Source organism: Ursus arctos, unplaced genomic scaffold (genome assembly GCF_023065955.2).
Source record: "Ursus arctos isolate Adak ecotype North America unplaced genomic scaffold, UrsArc2.0 scaffold_1, whole genome shotgun sequence".
NCBI classification, from domain to species: domain Eukaryota; kingdom Metazoa; phylum Chordata; class Mammalia; order Carnivora; family Ursidae; genus Ursus; species Ursus arctos.
The window spans coordinates 32,916,794-32,935,235 of NW_026622763.1; the positions used below are offsets into that span (position 1 = coordinate 32,916,794).

General features: G+C 41.5%; 1 pseudogene; it reads left to right on the plus strand.

Moving 5' to 3' along the window:
- Window positions 1-17,323: 17,323 nt before the first annotated feature.
- LOC113248408 (thioredoxin domain-containing protein 17-like) lies at window positions 17,324-17,743 on the plus strand (annotated as a pseudogene).
- Window positions 17,744-18,442: the final 699 nt, after the last annotated feature.

Here is an 18,442-nt window from a genome sequence, read left to right on the forward strand (position 1 = left end):
TTCATCCCAATCAACTAAAATACCTTTGGATTCTACCCTTGGTAGTCTATACATTCTAGAAATGTAAACGTTCAAAGCAAATGAAAAATTCTAGAGAGACCTTTCTTGAAATGCCACACCTTAATAAAATATCACCATATATTTGTTCATTGTATTTGCTTGTTATTGTGTTGTCTTAATATATATATATATATATAAAGTACATGGCCAGAGAGATTGAGCTGATCATCTGCAAGTGTCAATAGAATGTAAGCACCTGCCTCTCCATCATTGCTTGCTTCTGCAGGTATAATTGGGTAGAGACATGTAGAAAAACCATGGATGGGCACAGGTAAAATCAAAGCATATGTATTGCAGTCTGGCCCTGAGCACTTGGAATGGAACCAGGCTTTTAAAGCAAGGTGTTATGTATGAATGAAGGTGTTATGTGTGGCTCTCTGATCAAAATTATGCTACTCTATTATCTAAGGAGGCAGCAAATTGTAGATTAAAAATATAAATAGGATTTTTTAAACTAGGCTTCAGACCTATCTCTGCTAGCTTAGTGTCAGCTATCCCTTAGGAAGTCATTTACCTCCAAGGTATAGGGAATGGTATAATAATGTTCTTCTCGTTATACGATAACATGCATGACATTTAGCCACATACCCTGCCCCCCTGTGTCACCCAACTCCCAACATTCTTGATTTCCCTTCTTGAAGTCCACTTTTCCTTTAATCCATAGTACTTGCCAACCTATGATATAGTATATAAGGTACTTATTTATTATGTCTTTAAAGTCTTCTACTACCAGAGTATAAGCCTCATGAAGAGACTGCTGTTCTCTGTTTTGTTCATGAATCTACCACCAACACCTAGAACACTGCCTACCTTATAACAGGTGCCCCTTACATTGCCTTTAAGTGCATGAATGCCTTATGTGTGCACCACAGGCTCAAAAGAGATAGTGTATAAGCTTGTACATGTAAATCACTATTTTTTAATTAGAGAATTAACTACTAAAACTAATTATGTGGAGCACCTGGGTGGCTCAGTCGGTAGGTGTCTTCCTTTGGCTCAGGTCATGATCCCAGGGTCCTGGGATTGAGCCCCGTGTCGGGCTCCTCGCTCAGTGGGGAGTCTGCTTCCCCCTCTCCCTGTGCCCCTCCTCCCCAGCCTGTGTGTGCATGCTCATACTCTCTCTCAAATAAATAAAATCTTAAAAAAAATAAAATAAAACTAATTATGTAATGTGACTTCTTTCGTTAAACTTGTCAATACATACTCAGGAAAGATTTGTATGATTCTCTTCCAAAAATTCAGGGGATCCTAATTCTGGTTCTGTACATTTTTTGTCTGTCCCCGGGCAGACATTGAGCATTGAAGATCAAAGCAAACTTCCTTCTTTAAATGGTGGTTCATTCTACACCAGCGTCTCCCTGGGACGGGGGTCCTTATAAAAAAGGTAGGGAAGTACTCTCCTGTGGCAATCAGGAGAGTACTTTTTATGTGTAGTGGGACAGTTTGTATTAACTGAGGTATCCAAAATGTTAATTTGTGTTTTGCTTTGATTGTCGTCAAAGAAACAAAACAAATGGGATCTATTTATGTTTTCTTCTCTTTTTCTCCTTCTTCCAATTTTTAAGAAGGAAGCCAGACCCTCTGTCCCTCCTTTTTCCAGGTGCTGTCCCAGAAAGCAAAATCTCCTGGTAAACAAACTTTGCCCTATACGTTGTGAAAGACTAAGCTTATTGTGAAGCATATGCCAGGTGTTGCAGTGAGTGGGAGGAGAGGGTTCCCACTGGGTTGAGGAAAGATGGGGGAAGGGAGAAGAGCAAATTGTCTCGGGTTTCTTGGTTTTAACTTGGAGTTAGATGGGAAGCTGTCAGAGGGTTTTGAGCATAAAAGTGACATATTGTGACTTTTCTTTTAACAGGATCACTCTGCCGCTTTATTGAAAATAATCTGAAGGAGACAAAGGATATATCAGGGAGGGGGGTCAGGAACTACTCGGAAGTCTTGGCAAGAGGTAGTAACTCAAACCAAAGCAGGGGCTGTGAGGTTGGCAAGAAGTGGTCAACTCTTGGGAGAGCAGGCATTTGGGTGCTACTTTTTAACAAGAATTGGGGATGGGAATATCTTGACCCATTTAAACCCTCTCTAGCCTGTAACCCTCTGCACGTGTTCCTGGGGCTGATGGGATTTGAGTATAGTCTGCAGATGTGAACAGAGCAAAGCTAGTTGGCCCACGCAGGCATTGAACTCATGACCCTGATCTCATTAGCTTCTGCCCTAATCAGTCTAGCTAAATGTGGGCCAAGAAACTACAGAAATCCATGCCCCACCTTCCATTGAGTCCTACACAGTCTAAGCACTGTCTGTCAACCTCACATAAAATCCTTGAAGGTTTTTTTTGCCTTTGTTATTGGAACAGTAGTAAATGCCTATAAAATGAATTCAGAAAATAAAGCAAAGTTTACACAGAGGTCTGCCAGTAAAACAGGAAACCCTGTCTATCCTGCACACATGTAGCCATTCTAAAAAGTCAACATTTTTATAGGTCCATTTTGATAGTATTTTTATTGAAAATAATTTAAAAATTTCTGAATTTGCTCACTTTTCCACAAGGGATCAATTCACCTTCTGGGCACACAATTGTATGTTCTCACAGGCTTACACAAGGTAAAGAAACACCCTATATTACAGCTCAAAGTGTAATAAGAGATAGAGATAACCACCTCTTGAATAATAATTTGTAAACCCTTCTTCACCCAAGGCACAATGTTCCTTCACAGGAGAATAGTCACGTGGGAAACATGCCAATTATAAGGCAATTGGTTTGTTTTTCTAGCAGATTTGCTTTATTAGGAGTCCCCTAATGTGTTACACGTTCTCTTACAAAGTGTGACAATTTATGGTGCATTCTGGGGATTTCAGAAAAGGGAAAGATCTTGCAAATTATTATCTGTGACAGAATTATAATTTTACAAATGATTAATCTCAATCATCCATCTCTTTTTCCTCTTGGGTTAAGCAGGAAAATTATATCCTGCAAAATTAGCTGTCAAAATGTGAGCCTGTGGTTTTTGGAGTATTCGTACATCAGGAAAATGAAAAGAAGATCTTTATTAATGAGCTGGATTAAATAAATAAAAAGGTTATTGTAGGAGACATGCTGCTCTGTTGCCACAATATGTCTCATGATTTCCCAGTAGTCAGATAATATTTACCAAATTGAATCAAGATTCGATATGACTGTTACTTGTTTCTAGGGACATCCTATCGTCTAAGTATCATATTTTTAACCTATGCCTTCCTTTTGGACTGGGTACAAATGATAGTGCGTGTTATTGTCCTTTGTTATTAATTATAATGACTGTAGGTAAATATTTTGATGACAGAAGCGTATGGGAAGTATCTCAGAGTGGGGAACATTTTATATACATCACCAGAGCAGTGCTGCTGAAGTCAGAGAGCAGCAGTTTAGGGAAGAAGATTTAGAGAAAATTAAAAATCAAGGATCATATGAGCAAACCAAGAAATCTTGAAATCAGCTATTTCACTAGATACCACTTTGCAACTTCAGCACAATGAACATTAGGTTGCCATCGTTGTTGCGATGTATATCATTTATTATTCTGACTTGTAATTATGTATGCATATGTGTCCTCCTCTCCCAAGCTAGGCTGCAACTTTGACTACTGGAATGTAGTAGATGCTCAATGAGTTAAAAAGGAAAGGAAGAAAACAGAAGGGGATACTGAATAGAAATAGAAATAAAAATAGTTCATAAGTTGGGGCTCTATTGATAGCTAATCATGTGATGAACACCAAAACAATTCACATCATGATACATCTTTTAACTTGGAAGAAAGAGTCAGGGACTGTAAGTTTTCCAAGCACACAAATTTTTTTTTAAAAAAAGAGCTTTTGTAAAGGTTAATGATGCTCAAGGCTGTCTTCAAACATAAAGATGTAGTTACTGTGGTCTTCTCGCCTCTGGCTGCGTGTGGGCATTCCCCATGATGTCATAAACAAGTGGGTATCTGGTAAAGGGCTAGTATCCAAAATCTATAAAGAACTTATCAAACTCAACACCCAAAGAACAAATTATTCAATCAAGAAATGGGCAGAAGACATGAACAGACATTTCTCCAAAGAAGACATACAAATGGTCAACAGACACATGAAAAAATGCTTAACATCGCTCAGTATCAAGGAAATACAAATCAAAACCACAATGAGATACCACCTCGCACTGGTCAGAATGGCTAAAACTAACAAGTCAGGAAATGACAGATGTTGGTAAGGATGCAGAGAAAGGGGAACCCTCTTACACTGTTAGTGGGAATACAAACTGGTACAGCCACTCTGGAAAACAGTATGGAGATTCCTCAAAAAGTAGAAAATAGGGGTGCTCTGGGTGGCTCAGTGGTTAAGCATCTGCTTTAGGCTAAGGTCATGATCCCAGGGTCCTGGGATCGAGCCCTGCATCAGGTTCCCTGCTCGCAGGGAGTCTGCTTTTTCCCTCTCTCTCTGCCCTTCCTCCACTGCGTGCATTCTCTCTCTCTCTCTCTCTCAAATAAATAAATAAAATCTTAAAAAATAAAGTTGAAAATAGAGCTACCGTACAACCCAACAATCGAACTACTAGATATTTACACCAAAGATACTAATGTAGTGATCCGAAGGGGCACCTGAGCCCCAATGTTTACAGCAGCATTGTCCACAAAAGCCAAATTATGAAAGAGCCCAGATGTCCATCTACAGATGAATGGATAAAGAAGTTGTGGTGTGTGTGTGTGTGTGTGTGTAATGGAATATTACTCAACCATCAAAAATGAAATCTTGCCATTTTCAATGATGTGGATAGAACTAGAGGGTATTATGCTAAGTGAAGTAAATCAATCAGAGAAAGACAATTATCAGATGATCTCACTCATATGTAGAATTTAAGAAACAAAACAGAGGATCATAAGGGAAGGGAGGGAAAATAAAACAAGACAAAATCAGAGAGGGAGACAAACCATAAGAGACTCATAATCATAGGAAACAAACTGACAGTTGCAGGAGGGGAGGGGGACGGGGGAATGGGGTAACTGGGTGCTGGACATCAAGGAGGGCACATGATGTAATGAGCACTGGGTGTTATATAAGACTGATGAATCACTTACCTCTATCTCTGAAATTAAGAATACACTACATGTTAACCAATTGAATTTATAAATAAATAAATAAGAGGGTATCTGGACTTTACCTTAGATCTGCCCATTTTAAACTCATCAGAATTTGCAGACCTCAGTGTATTTTAAAGTCAATTTTAAGGTTGCCAGAGCTGAGGACCCCTGGTAAGGATGATTACCGCCATTGTTTCTGGGGAGGGACAGGAAGCTTCTTGACTGGTTCCCTTCGCTCTTTATTGCTTGTGTTTTAGTCAGGATCTGCTGTACGAGGAGCAGAAGGTCTCACACAAGTTACCTTCATAAAAAAAGAGAGTTAATATTAAGGACACACGTACACTGGAACTGGAAAATTCACAAGCTGAGCCAGCCGTCTATCTCCAAGTTCCATCATTATTCTGAGCCACATTTTCCAGCTCTCTCTCTCTCACCAGATTGCTCTCAAAAAAAAATCCCTGCATCCAGTGGCATGGCTCCTTTGCTTTCCATTCTCTATAGAAAGGCTTCCTCATTCCTGATGTACTCAATTTTTTGTCTATAACAGAGCCTCTACTTCCTCTTAATTTCTGCTCTTCCTGACCTCAATTTCTACCTGATCCGGGAGAACTGCCCAGACTCTTGCTGTAATGACCTATCGTCCTCAGCTCCTGCTGCTGCAGCTTCGCTCCTGAGAGAGAATCTGATTTGCTCCACTCATCTTTTCACAAAGGCTACATCTTAGTTTGCTGGCTGAACCCCTTGGGGTCAGGTGCCCCTGTTAATGCAGTCATCTGGGACCGGAGGTTGGCAGTCACATTGACCAAAGAATGTGTGCCTCAGAGCAGTGTCTTAGTGAGGCTGTGCATAGGGCAGATATCTGGTATCTTGGAGAGCATGTCTCAACATCTGCTGTGTCTTTGAGTTACTTGTATATATTTACACACATGTCTCATCTTCTAATTTGTGATGTCCTGAGGAGCTGATGCATTGTAATATGACCAATAGTATGTAGCAACATACTTGGCATACTTTGTCCAATGCTTGCTTGCTGCATTGATATGTATAATTATATTTCTCTCCCCTTCTATCCTTCCTTTTCCCCCTTCCTCTCTCCCTTCATCCCTCCCTTCCTCCATTCCTTCCTTTCTTGCACAACGTATAAAGATCTACTATGTCAGAGACTATGCTAGACACCATAATATCAAAATAGAAAAGACATATTTTATACCATCAAGATGCTCACATGCTAATGGGGAAAAGATATCCGGAATAAGATTTATGTTAAAAACAGCATGTGTTTGTTCTCCTGAGATTTTTATTTCCCCTATTTCATACAGCTTACTAATTCCTTATTACTTCATTGCTTTGGGGATTTTTCCAGGGCAGAACACAGAAGAAGCAGAAGTCCATGTTTCTTCTTGCGTTTTGTAAATGTCTAAACTCATAGAAGGGGTGTTGTATGTATCCCAGAGGGGGAATTGAGAGAGGGTGTTCCTCTGAGAAAACAAGTCAAAAGAGGAAGAGAGTCTCCTCCAGCTGGGAAGAAATGTGTGCACGGGGGTAGAGGCTCCAAGGAGGGGTAGAGCGTGTCCCCTCTTTGGCAGCATGCCATGAAGATGGTGATCCCAGAGTGAATGGTTCGATGCTACAGTCATATGAGGCTCCCAGCTCCCCCACAGCATGGGTATAACAGAGCTCTTCTCCCTGCTGCAGTCAGCCTGAGACATGGACAGGGCAAGACTAACCAGTGCCCAGAGCACCTGTTTGACATCTCCTGAGGGGTGTCAGACAGTGGCGCCTCTGCACAGTAATGGACAGGGAGGATTTTCCACTGAGGAATGAGATAGAACTTTACATGGAAAATTTAAAGGAAAGGAAAAAAAAACCCGTTTCTCATAAAAATAAGTTTGTGAAACCCATTATATATGCAAACATATGGCTATGATACAGTAAACTAATTTCTAATGGCAATAATTATGACATACTCTAGGACCATAAAAGGAGGGGTGATAGAATCTAATTTAGGGAAATTTTTGTTTCTTTCTTTCTTTCTTTTTTTTTTTTTAAGATTTATCCATTTATTTTAGAGAGAGTACCCGCACACAGGAGAGGGGGCAGAGGGAGGGGGAGAGAGAGAATCCTCAAGCAGACTCCCAGCTGAGCATGGAGCCCTATGCAGGGCTCGATCCCATGACCCATGAGATCAGGACCTAAGCTGAAACCAAGAGGCAGATGCTCAACTGACTGAGCCACCCAGGTGCCCCAAAGGAAATTTTTGTTTCTAATGGACATTAGCATGAACTTATGCTGTGTGTCTCTGAAGTTCGGGATAAAACTAAAACCACAGACAAGAAAATATAAACTATAGGCCTGCATATCATGAGGTAACACCATGACGCCTCATCATTATCAAGTCATGTCAACCAGATGTCAGCTGCCCTTTGTCCACCAGCCAAGTTTTTAACCAGAAGGCAGTGCTCAGTCCCTCACTCTTCCCCTAAGTATTTTGTTATTCTGCTAATTTATTTAACCTCTTGAAATCTCATTTAATTTCCTCTTTTGAAAAATGAGGGACCTTTTCAGAGAAATTTGGGGGCAGATTGAATCTGTATATAGAAAATTACTGAGGCACCTGGGTGGCTCATTTGTTCAAGTGTCTGGCTCTTGATATCGACTCAGGTCATGATCTCGCTGTTGTGGGATCGAGCCCCACGTCGGGCTCTGTGCTCAGTGTGGAGTCTGCTTCAGATTCTCTCTCCTTCTCCCTCACTCTTAAATAAATAAGTAAAATCTTAAAAAAAAAAAAAAGATTACTTATAAAGCACTTTATAAAAATTATGTAAGTAGTTTTATCAATATAAACAATTTAAAGTTTATCAGCGTTCCCTCCAACAAAATATCTCAGTTCTGTTTTTAAAAATCTCAAACCAGGAAAAGATGATCTTACTGCACCAAAAAGCATTCTTTGCTTCAGTGTTATCTCATTCACATATATTTATCAATAAATATATCGGGCCAGTTTCTATGTTAGGTATTTTGTATACAGTGGTGAACACAAGATTCTTGACCCAAAGAGATTATGGTGTAGTAATCTAACAAAATTGTAAGAAATGCCACTAAGGTCAAGAAGAGACTGCTTTTTGAAAGAATCAGAAAGGTGACCTATTTAAAAGTGAGCCCAGAGAATACTTTATGAGAAAGGAGGGAAAAGCGAAGGTTGAGTTGTGTCCTGAATGATGAATAGGGACCAGGTAATTAGAGAGAGAGAGAAAGAGAGAGCAGGAGAGCACTACCCAGGTAGAGCCATAGCATGGGTAAAAATGAGGCACGAATGTTCTTGGTGCCCTAAAGTAACACAGAAATAGTGTATACATTGTTCTTAAATGCCTCTCTTGTTGAGTCATTCTTATAAGCGTTAACATTTTAAGAACCGTCACAGTGGTATTGAAAACATGGCTGCAGTACTGTATATATACATGGAATATAGTCCATGATATTGTGAAACTATTGTTTGGTGTCTGCATTTACTGTGGTGAGCACTGAGTAATGTATGGAATCTTCCAATCACTATGTGGTACACCCGAAACTAATGTAACATTGCAGGTCACTTATACTTCAATGATAAAGAAATAAAATCATGTCTGCATTAAGACTTTCGAAAATAGCAAGGGGCCAGTGAGATAAAGGGGTGAGTATGTGTTCTATGGATTATATAGAATTGTATATCCATGGAATTGTATATCCAATACGTATGAACCTGAATGTTACATTATGGTTTGCATTATGGTAATTAGGCCGATTTGGTAACTGGCTTTCTTCTCCCCTGGTAGTATTTAATGTAATTTTTACTGCCAATAAACATCTAACTGTCTACATGTCTTCCCTTTTCTTGCTCATAAAAATCAAAGCATCGCTATTGTGTCCAAGACCTATTTCCCACATTTGTTTAGCTCCTTATACTTAATGGTTCACATGTAGAACTGTAAGTTATAGTTTGACAATGAAGTGTCTTCATTGTCCCAAAGATCAAAATTTTATTGATTCTCACTACATTACAATGAGTGATAGTAAAATCAAAATTTACATTATGTTCTGCCTGTGTTAATGTTTCTGATCCATTTAGACATGTCCTCTCCAAAGCAGTATAGTCGAAAACACAAACTTGTAATCAGTTAACACAAAGCCTCTTCCCAAAGAGATTAGATGCAGTCAAGCAGGATCAACTCTCCACTGCATAAAATATCACCCTTTTTATTACCTTCATTAACGTATCTAACCATCACCATGAAATGCCGCTCCCCCCCACTGATCTCTACCTGTTTGTGCGGACTTCTCGCTGTGCCCTGACTAGGAGTTTCTTTTATAGAATTTTGCTCAAAATTTCTTCCATTCAGCTTCAATTACTGGAATTATTGAATCCATGCTACAAAAGACACCCTTAGAGTTTCTTATAAGTGTTGTGCGAGTTAACACTATTTTCCTAATGGCCAAACTGAAGCAATGTGAACAAAATAACGTAGCCCATACTGATACGAATAAATCATTGAATAAAGAAATACATAAAGGGGGGGAGGGACAAATCTTTCTTAAAAAAGAATTCCAAAGATAATTTTGAAAAAACAAAATAAAACACAAGGCCCAGAAGGTGTGGAGTTTAATCCTCCGCCCCTAAAGTTTGGACTGGACTTTAGGACTAGCTTCCTAGTCCTGAAAGGACAAAATAATAACATTATGGCAGAAAAACTGAAAGACACTACCTTAAGGAAGCGATCAGGGTTAATGTCACCAGCTCTAAATCATACTGATACCATGTACTCCTGATAGGACACGATGACAAGGGCACTTCACCACTGTGGTCTTCTTCCCAAAGCCTATGACCCTGGTCTAATCATGAGAAAAACCTTGAGATAAAGCCAAAGTTAGGGACAGTCTACAAAATGAACGGTCTTCAAAAGACCAGCATTATTCAAACTGTCAAAGTCATGGAAAAGAAGGAAACACTGAGAAACTTGCAGACCAGAAGAGACTAAAGAGGCATGACAACTGAATGTGAGGTGGGGCCTGGACGGAGTCTGGGAACAGAGAGAAAGGCATTCATGGTAAAACTGGTGAAATCTAAAAAACCTGGAGCTTAGTTAATAGCAATGTATCGGTTTTGCTTTCTTAGTTTTGACTACTGTGCTGCAATGTCAGGAAACTGGGTAAAGTATATACGGAAATATATAATAGCCTGGCAATTTTTTGGTAAATCTCAAATTATTCCAAAACCAAAAGGTTTTTTAAAAGCAAACCAAAAAGTTAATGTTCTTTTACTTCTGACAATCAGATTCTTTATTAACAAATGACTTTACAAGATTATATTAATAATAACCAACATGTCCTGACTGCTTACATTGTACCAGACACCGCGCTGAAGTCTTTATATAATCCTGCTTAATGCCTGCAATGTACATATGAAGTAAATACTATGATTATCCCTGTTTTACAGATGAGACGGTACTCCAGGTCCCACAGCCCTTCGAGTCACGAGAGAGAGATGAAATGATCTTCAGTATTTCTGTAGTATTAGATACTGAGGCTCCATAGTATTTAATGCACTGAGAATTGGCAAGCTTTTGTTAAACAGGATACTCAATGGTCAAGAGCAATCTATTTTCTAATTACTGTGTGTGAGTGTGTGTATGTGTGGTTGTGTGTGTGCTCGTGTATGCACATGCTATAAGAATAAAAATATATAAAAATATATCGTGCCTGTGACTCTCCATCATCAGGCACTTGATTTCTAAGGGCAGGAACACTGGCTACTGCGTATTATCTCCAGTGAGTAATTCTCCCCTGGTCCCCGGTCTGGGGCTGTTCCCTGCACAGAGGGGGCTCATTGTGCGCTAGTGCCCAGCCCTGTGAATGGGTTGCTCCCGCAAGGTTGGTCCAAATCAATCATTCCTGTTGTTGAAAATTTACATTTGAAAAAGGCCATTCCCAAATACCGTGGACACAACTGTCAAAAGAGGGAAAACCAGTGAAACGTCTGACTGTTGTGATGGTGGTGGTGGGGGGGGGTTGTTTTGTTTGTTACAGGAATCTAAATTGTCAATTTATGCATTTGCATCCTGAACAGATCCAATTAATTAATTATGTTCTCTTTGTATAAGAACCTCTAGAGAGGAAACAAAATAAAATTGGAAGTGCAGGAAAGAGAAAGAGAGAGAGAGCAAGGATAAAATAGATAAAACCCTATTCACACCTAATACGCTCCTGCCCCAGGCTCCCTCCAGCTCACCCCCTCTGTAAGCAGCTTCCACAGCCTCTGAAGGTGCCCAATGAGTGTTTTGCTGGATTCAATATAAGAATAACAAGACTCTTCAAATATGACCCTGCTGCTTGCCTCCCAGCCTGTAGTAGCTGTTTATATAACATATGGATAAATAGAAACCTCATCTGCTTATTTCCAGGAACCATATTAGCAAAAAAAAAAAAAAAAAAAAGTTAATGAAGGACACTGCAAGGGAGTACGGTATGTTTAATAAAACACTTTCCCCAGGAATTGAAGGAAGCCTCTGCATGTGGCATGCAGCAGCTTATCACTAATTCAGAATCTCCCTTCAGCCTCAGACTTTTGTCTTTCTTCTTCCTAGTAGCCACACTTTCAAGCCTGATGGCTTGCTTTGTAGTGGCTGCGCTCTGGAAGGGAGCTCAGAGGAAACGGAGCGAGAGAGTTCATTAGGGATATTTCATAGTCACTCAGATCCCAGGGCCTCTGTCTCATCTTCGCAGATCACACTGTTCATGGAGAGACTTTCTTTATTTTGTTACTTATCCTTGTACTGCCAGAAGTCTACAAAGACCGGGGCTCCTGCGTGTTTCCACTCACATCAGGGGAATGTGAGCACAATTGAAAGCGAGCATGTCCTGCGCGGGTGTGCATTCACTGATTGCAAATCAGCTTATTGTATTGTAAAAATTCTACATTTTCTTGAAAATGCTGCATTTGAAGATGAAAATCTTAGTCTAACAGAAGCATATTACAAAAAGAAAAAATAATTTTTAAAAAAAGATGAGAGACAAAGCGGGAAGGGGGAAAGGAACAAAGAAAACAAAGATAAATGGACACAGAGAACGATCAGGTAGGATTACTTTTTCAAACCCAGACAGCTGACCTATGAAAATCAAGTTTTGCTGAAGGTTTTAATTTACTTTTGCATAGTTATTTCTTTTCAGAAACCTCTCCTAAAAGCCAATCAGCATTGCTAATGTATTGGTCTCTTTCCAGCCCTGAGAAGTCAAACCGAGCCAACATTATTAGCTTTGCAAAATCAAAAGAGTCAAGACCATTCTCCCCCAAATGGGCCCTTTTCTCTCTCAGCTTTCTGGATGTGGATCCTTGATTACAGCACATTCTCCTAATTATAAGGTCTACTTTGAACACATTGCTTTATTCCTAGAAAGCCAATGGCCATTAATGATATCGCTGAAAGCCCTGGTTACAGGTGGCTGTTCCGTTTTCACACGAGCCGTCTGTTCAAAGGGAACATGCTCAATATTATTTAATAGAAGCTATACATTTTTATGGATCCATAAAAGAATTCATCTCATTTCCTGCTGATGAATTGAAACTTCTGAAGCTCCAAAGAACGTTCGTCTGGTATGAAAAATGGGCAGAATCCTCCTAGTCAGAAATGTCTGTGTTCTCTATCTGCCAGATGCAATATTTATTCCACTGACTCTCTATTAAATCTAATTCTTATGAGGCCCAGGCCGATCTTTAGGTCAGGGAGGATGGTCTCGGAAGGTAGAAAGCTAGCCACATATACTTTCCTTCATGAAAAGTAGGAAGACACTTTCTAAATGTGAGCAATCCTCTTAGGCTTCAGTCTCTTTGGGTGGTTGGCCACTGTACATTCATGGCTTTCATTGGTTCAAGAATGCATGTGTGCAGACGACTTCGCACCCAGAAGTGGAAACATGTATGACGCTTCTCAGTATTTTAAAAATCCCAACAGCATTTATTCAAGGCAGCAGCACTGTGTTTCACTAAGGTTGAGGGATTTTCCTTTTCCCCAGGCCACTGAAGCAATAGGCAAGAATTTTTACATTGGGCCAGACTTCCCTGGATCGCATCAAATTGACAGGCCCTCCCTGGGTGCCTGCCGGGGGCTGCACCACACAACTCCTGGGTGTGCCACCAACACAAGTGGATGGTGCCCTGTGGGCTTTCACTGTGGCGCTGCTGGCACCTGCTGTGTGCAAGGGGTTGGAATAGCTGCTGTGGAAATGAACATGGCACCGTCCTTGGCCTCCAACCATTTAGACTCTAAATGGGAAGACACACTGTCTTTGGGCATATAAGATAAAACAATAATTTAAGAGCTTTTGACAATAAATGAAAATAGACTATTTGTCACAAGACACCTTGGGGGGGTTCATTACCAAATGTGCAGGTGAATGGCATGAGCTCAAATTAGAAGATTGCACCTTGGAGACGGTGAGAGTGGTCCGCACTCTTGAAGCAACGTAACTGTTTCCTACACGAGCAGACCATGCCCTGGCCGCTTGGGCACGCCAGTGGAACTCGTCGGTCTTACAATTCTGCTTTAAAATGCTGATCCATTTTCATTGCAATGCTGCTGTTTGTTCTGTAATATTTTTTTCTTTTTACTCACTTGTACTTTGAAAGCCTGATCTTAGACTCTGAGCTTTAATATTCTGCATTTCCAATTCTGTTCGTTTTCTCTGCAGCCAAATGTGCTTACATTCTTGTTCACCCAGTATTAATAAAAAGGATGTTTGCACAGCAGGGAAGCGTATTCTCATTTATCTCTGACCAGAGTTGTGAACAATAGAATGGCCTGATGGCCATTATCTTAACCCTATGTGACTGCAAACATTTTGAAGTGGTGGAGGAGACAATTGGAATGCGAAACCCACATTAAAGTTTGCTTCTCTCAGCTGTAAACTGCAGATTAATTCCCCAGTCACATTTCTTACCCAGGCCTTCTTCCCTTTCTTTTGTGACAAATAAATGTAAGATTATTTTGTATTCAACAAAATAGAGTCACCTAACTTGAAAGACTGAAAAACTCATGAGTTCAGAGTTCTCAGTGGGAGTTATTGGGTATATCATTCTTTGAAATTCCTCCCACCTTATTAAAGAGAAACATTAAAGGTCATGACAGTGTTCCTCTGTTGTGATGTCCTAGCCGTCCTGTGGAAGGAAGTCAAAGCCATGGAAAGCGCTCTCTATTATTTCAAGAGGGACAGGATTTTCATATTCAAATTGCTGCGGACAAGATTTAAACTGCTGCGAACGAGATTTAAGCATAAATGAAAGGAAACAGATGGACGTATTGGTCTGCCCTTCAAAGGGAAATAAGCAATGGTAAGACTTTACTCTGATAAGAAACTCTTTGACAGTACTATGAGAAGAAACACACACACACCCCACTGAAGACTAGTGACTATTTCTCAGCAAATTATCATCAACCAAGCATAATCACACAGAATCTTTAAGTAGATGCTCCCTGATGACTAGTTCCTCTCTTATGGAAGAGATTTCCAGTATTTTTGAATAGACACGTGAGTTTGGTTAAAAGTGGCAAGGACCAGATTCTCTCTGCATCATTCCTCCTAAATTAATGGGTCAAGCACAAATTAATCTAACACATTTCTTGGCTATCTACCATGTATCTAACACAGAAGAAAAAAAGAAAGGAAGAAAGAGTGAGAGACAACCCCTGATCACTGTCTGAGATCCTTGAGGGCCAGGAAAGCGATTCCTAAAATGTCTGCACTGAACCCTGATCGTGAAATGCTAGACGAAGGAAAGGCTGAAGCAGAAATGGTGTGAACTGTGCGGCTCTTTGGAAAGGCAGCCGTGGAGTGGGAAAGGTCAGAAAGTGGCAACATGAGAGGGGATGTTTTCACTGAGGAAATATGGTTTGAGCACAGCTTTCAGGGATGGTCCAATGAAGAATGGTACCAGAGAAGCACGATTGAGAACTGGAGTCAAAGGATCAGAGCAGCCGTCTCTCTGGATCATGTCCAGCTAGGAACGCTGCTGAAACACCAATTTCCCATCACATTCCTCCTTGGCTGTCGGAGGGGTGACCATGATGGAACAGGGAAGTCGTGGGGTCTCCTGTCTCACAGATCCCAGAAGGGATCTGACCCACCTGCCCTCTCATTCAGGGGGCCCTAGGGTTGGCGGATGTCACTCTTGCAGGAGGGCTATATCTCCCCGGGGCCCCTAAAGTTTAGTGCCATTGTAACCACCCCACAGTTCTCTGTGGTGAAGACCATTCTGGAGAGAAGTATTGTAATGCAGGTAGGTATAAGCTATTGAATTACTGACTCAGGGCAAGGAGTCAAAGTCTATCTGAGAGAAGCGCCTTGCAGAACACAAGGGGTAAGAGAAAAGAAAGTACCAAAAATAATCATGATTAAAGTGGATGTGGAGATTCCAGAATTTTGTCTCCCTGCCCAGTTCCCCCACGGAGGTTCCTGTCACTCCTCCGTGTTTTATGGAAAACTACTAACCCAGGCTTATCACCCAGTCTGTTGAATTTATCCTTGTTGTTCTGAGTAGTCGAAGCTTGTCCGACAGTCTGAAGGTCCGTCGTCTCAGCAGTTACTAATATGCAGTAGCCACTGCACTAGCCCCAGCCTCAGAGGGCCACATGCCAGCATTCCTGGGACGTGAGATGTTTGCAAATATTTGCTGAAAGAATGAGAGAATGCTATGGAAGAGCTGAACGCTTTCCATGCATAGATATCAGGGGGAAAAAAACAGAACCAAAACATATGGAGGCTGAGTGGTTATCCCAGGCCCAAGACAAACACCTCACTCTGGTGGTTCAAAGGTTATCTTCTTATACTTCTTTTATGTATTATTAGGGCTTTGAAAGAGGAAACAGAGAAGCAGCAGCAGATGCCGTTCCCATGAGATTTCTGGAATCTACTTGGCCACCGTTCATTTTAGCAGCCAGGCATTTGGACAATGTCTTGGAAGAGCAGCTTGGCATTGAAACGTCTATGGTGACCATTTTGTTGTGCACCCAGGCCTGGGGTGCCCGGCCAGCTCAGAGCTCTCAGTCTCCCTCCTGGGACAGGGGGGCATTTGTTAACAATTACAAAGACAGGGGACGCCTGGGTGGCGCAGTCGTTAAGCGTCTGCCTTCGGCTCAGGGCGTGATCCTGGCGTTCCGGGATCGAGTCCCACATCGGGCTCCTCCGCTGGGAGCCTGCTTCTTCCTCTCCCACTCCCCCTGCTGTGTTCCCTCTCTCGCTGGCTGTCTCTCTGTCACATAAAAAAAAAAAAAAAAAAAACAATTACAAAGACAGAGGCTTTGAACTGTGCCTCCCACCCTCAGTGGAAGGTGGGCTCTGAGCCCTGGCGCCCTGAAGTGCCCAGAGGAATACGAGCTTCCTCTTTTCCTCCCTGTGTGAAAAATGTGGCAGGTCCACAGATGAGACACAGGAAACAAACAAAATTGGCCAATTTGCTGCCAGAGCTTAGATGCTACAACGCGAACAGCACGGCTTTCTGCCCGAAGGTGAGAGGAGATGACAGACTATTTCAGCTGCACTCAAGTTCCTCATTCCTAATAAACTCGTCCGTGTCGTTGCTTAACTGGATGTTCTGCAGAGAACACAATTGAGAAATGTGAATTTTTTTCTGAACATTTTCCAATTTGATTAAAAATGAAACTTCAAAAAAAATTTAGTTTATTGAAAATCTTTTACTTTTTTATGATTTTATTACAATCTTAAATTTTTATTAAAGGTATTCATTAAATATATGTTTTCATTTATTTTATTAAAAATAATATCTTTAGTTAGTCATCTAGGCAACAGCAAAGAAGAGAGATAGGTCACAGTTGTTCCCCTAGTACCCTGATGTTTCGAGTGCTCAACGTGCGAGTCAGGTCATGGCAACTACGAGGCCCTGTCAAGTGTCCCCTTTTTACCTCTTTCTTGGTTCACGCGACTACTCCCTGGCTTATGAGGGACGGCAATACAGGGCCTCTCTGTTTGCTGTGGGGATACCTGTGGGGTTTGGCGGCGATCAGCTTCGTTGAGGGAAGGGCTGTGTCTCCCCGGCGTGCTGTGTGGGGCGCGTGGTTTAAAGACGGAAGGAGGGAGCCGAGGCGTGCTTCGCTCTGCACCGAAGCCTCGGGCTGGCTCCTGTCATGCCCTCTAGCCTGCCCGGAGTACTCCGCCCGCCCTGGCCTCCGAATCTGAAAGACGAGGACGTGAGCATGTCCAGCTTGCAAGAGTTCAGCTGGGCTGGGAGCCGCCCAGTGGCAGCACCGTTGCTGCCCGGCTTACCAGTGCCAAGGATGCCTACGGAAAGAGCTGGGCCCCGACTGCGTGCAGGTTGAACCAGCCCTGGAGAGGGGCTGATAACACTTGTCCGTAAAAGATGTGTGTTCACCTACTGCCAAGTCAGAGAAAAACCTTATGAAGAAAATCCAAATAATGACTGCAGACAAAAACCTGAACGTAACCACAGTGCCTACACTACTTAAATACGGAGCAGTCCAGAAACTGGTAAAACCGGAGTGTCTTTTCTAGCCAGCCTCATGGAGACGTTGTTCTCTGGCGGTTAAGATTTGATGATGGCAGTCCTGTCTTGAATTTCCGGAGGTTTGCTCTAGTCTAAAAGAAACTGCCTACTTGCTTTGAATTCATGTTCATACTAAATAAATAAGATGTTTAAAAAATTGGCATATGTCTAAGTAAGAGAGAGTGCTACTAAAATGCTCATGAACCCTCAAAAAAGTGCCTTCAAAGGGACCCCCTGAACTTAGGTGAACTGTGTCATGAGCTGGTCAGATGTCGTGGAGGGACTGCTTAGGAATGAGCACCACACACAAATGTAACTGCACTCAGCGTAGACATTGCTGTTGCCACTGTCACGTACGGCACAGATGTGACTGACCTTCTGCAGATTACAGCTGCCTCCACATGTGGCCACGAAACATGGCGGTGACAACCCCGTAGGAGAACAGGAACTCCTATAATGACCTCTAATTATAGACATCAAACAAGCTGAAACGAATTCCTTCTCTCTCATTTATTGGGATTCCTGGGGTTTAAAAGGCCCACAAAGCATTTTTTTTCCCACAAATTTAACCAATACACTAGTAATGCACATCACTTATACTAATAAACAACGTTTATAAATGTGTCAATCAAATTACAAAATAAAATACTAACAATGCTCTAGTTGTTAGTTGGCATTTTATCATCAAAGCTACAAAATACAGTCACCATCCTAAGGCCACAGCTTGAAGCCAGAAGGTGTC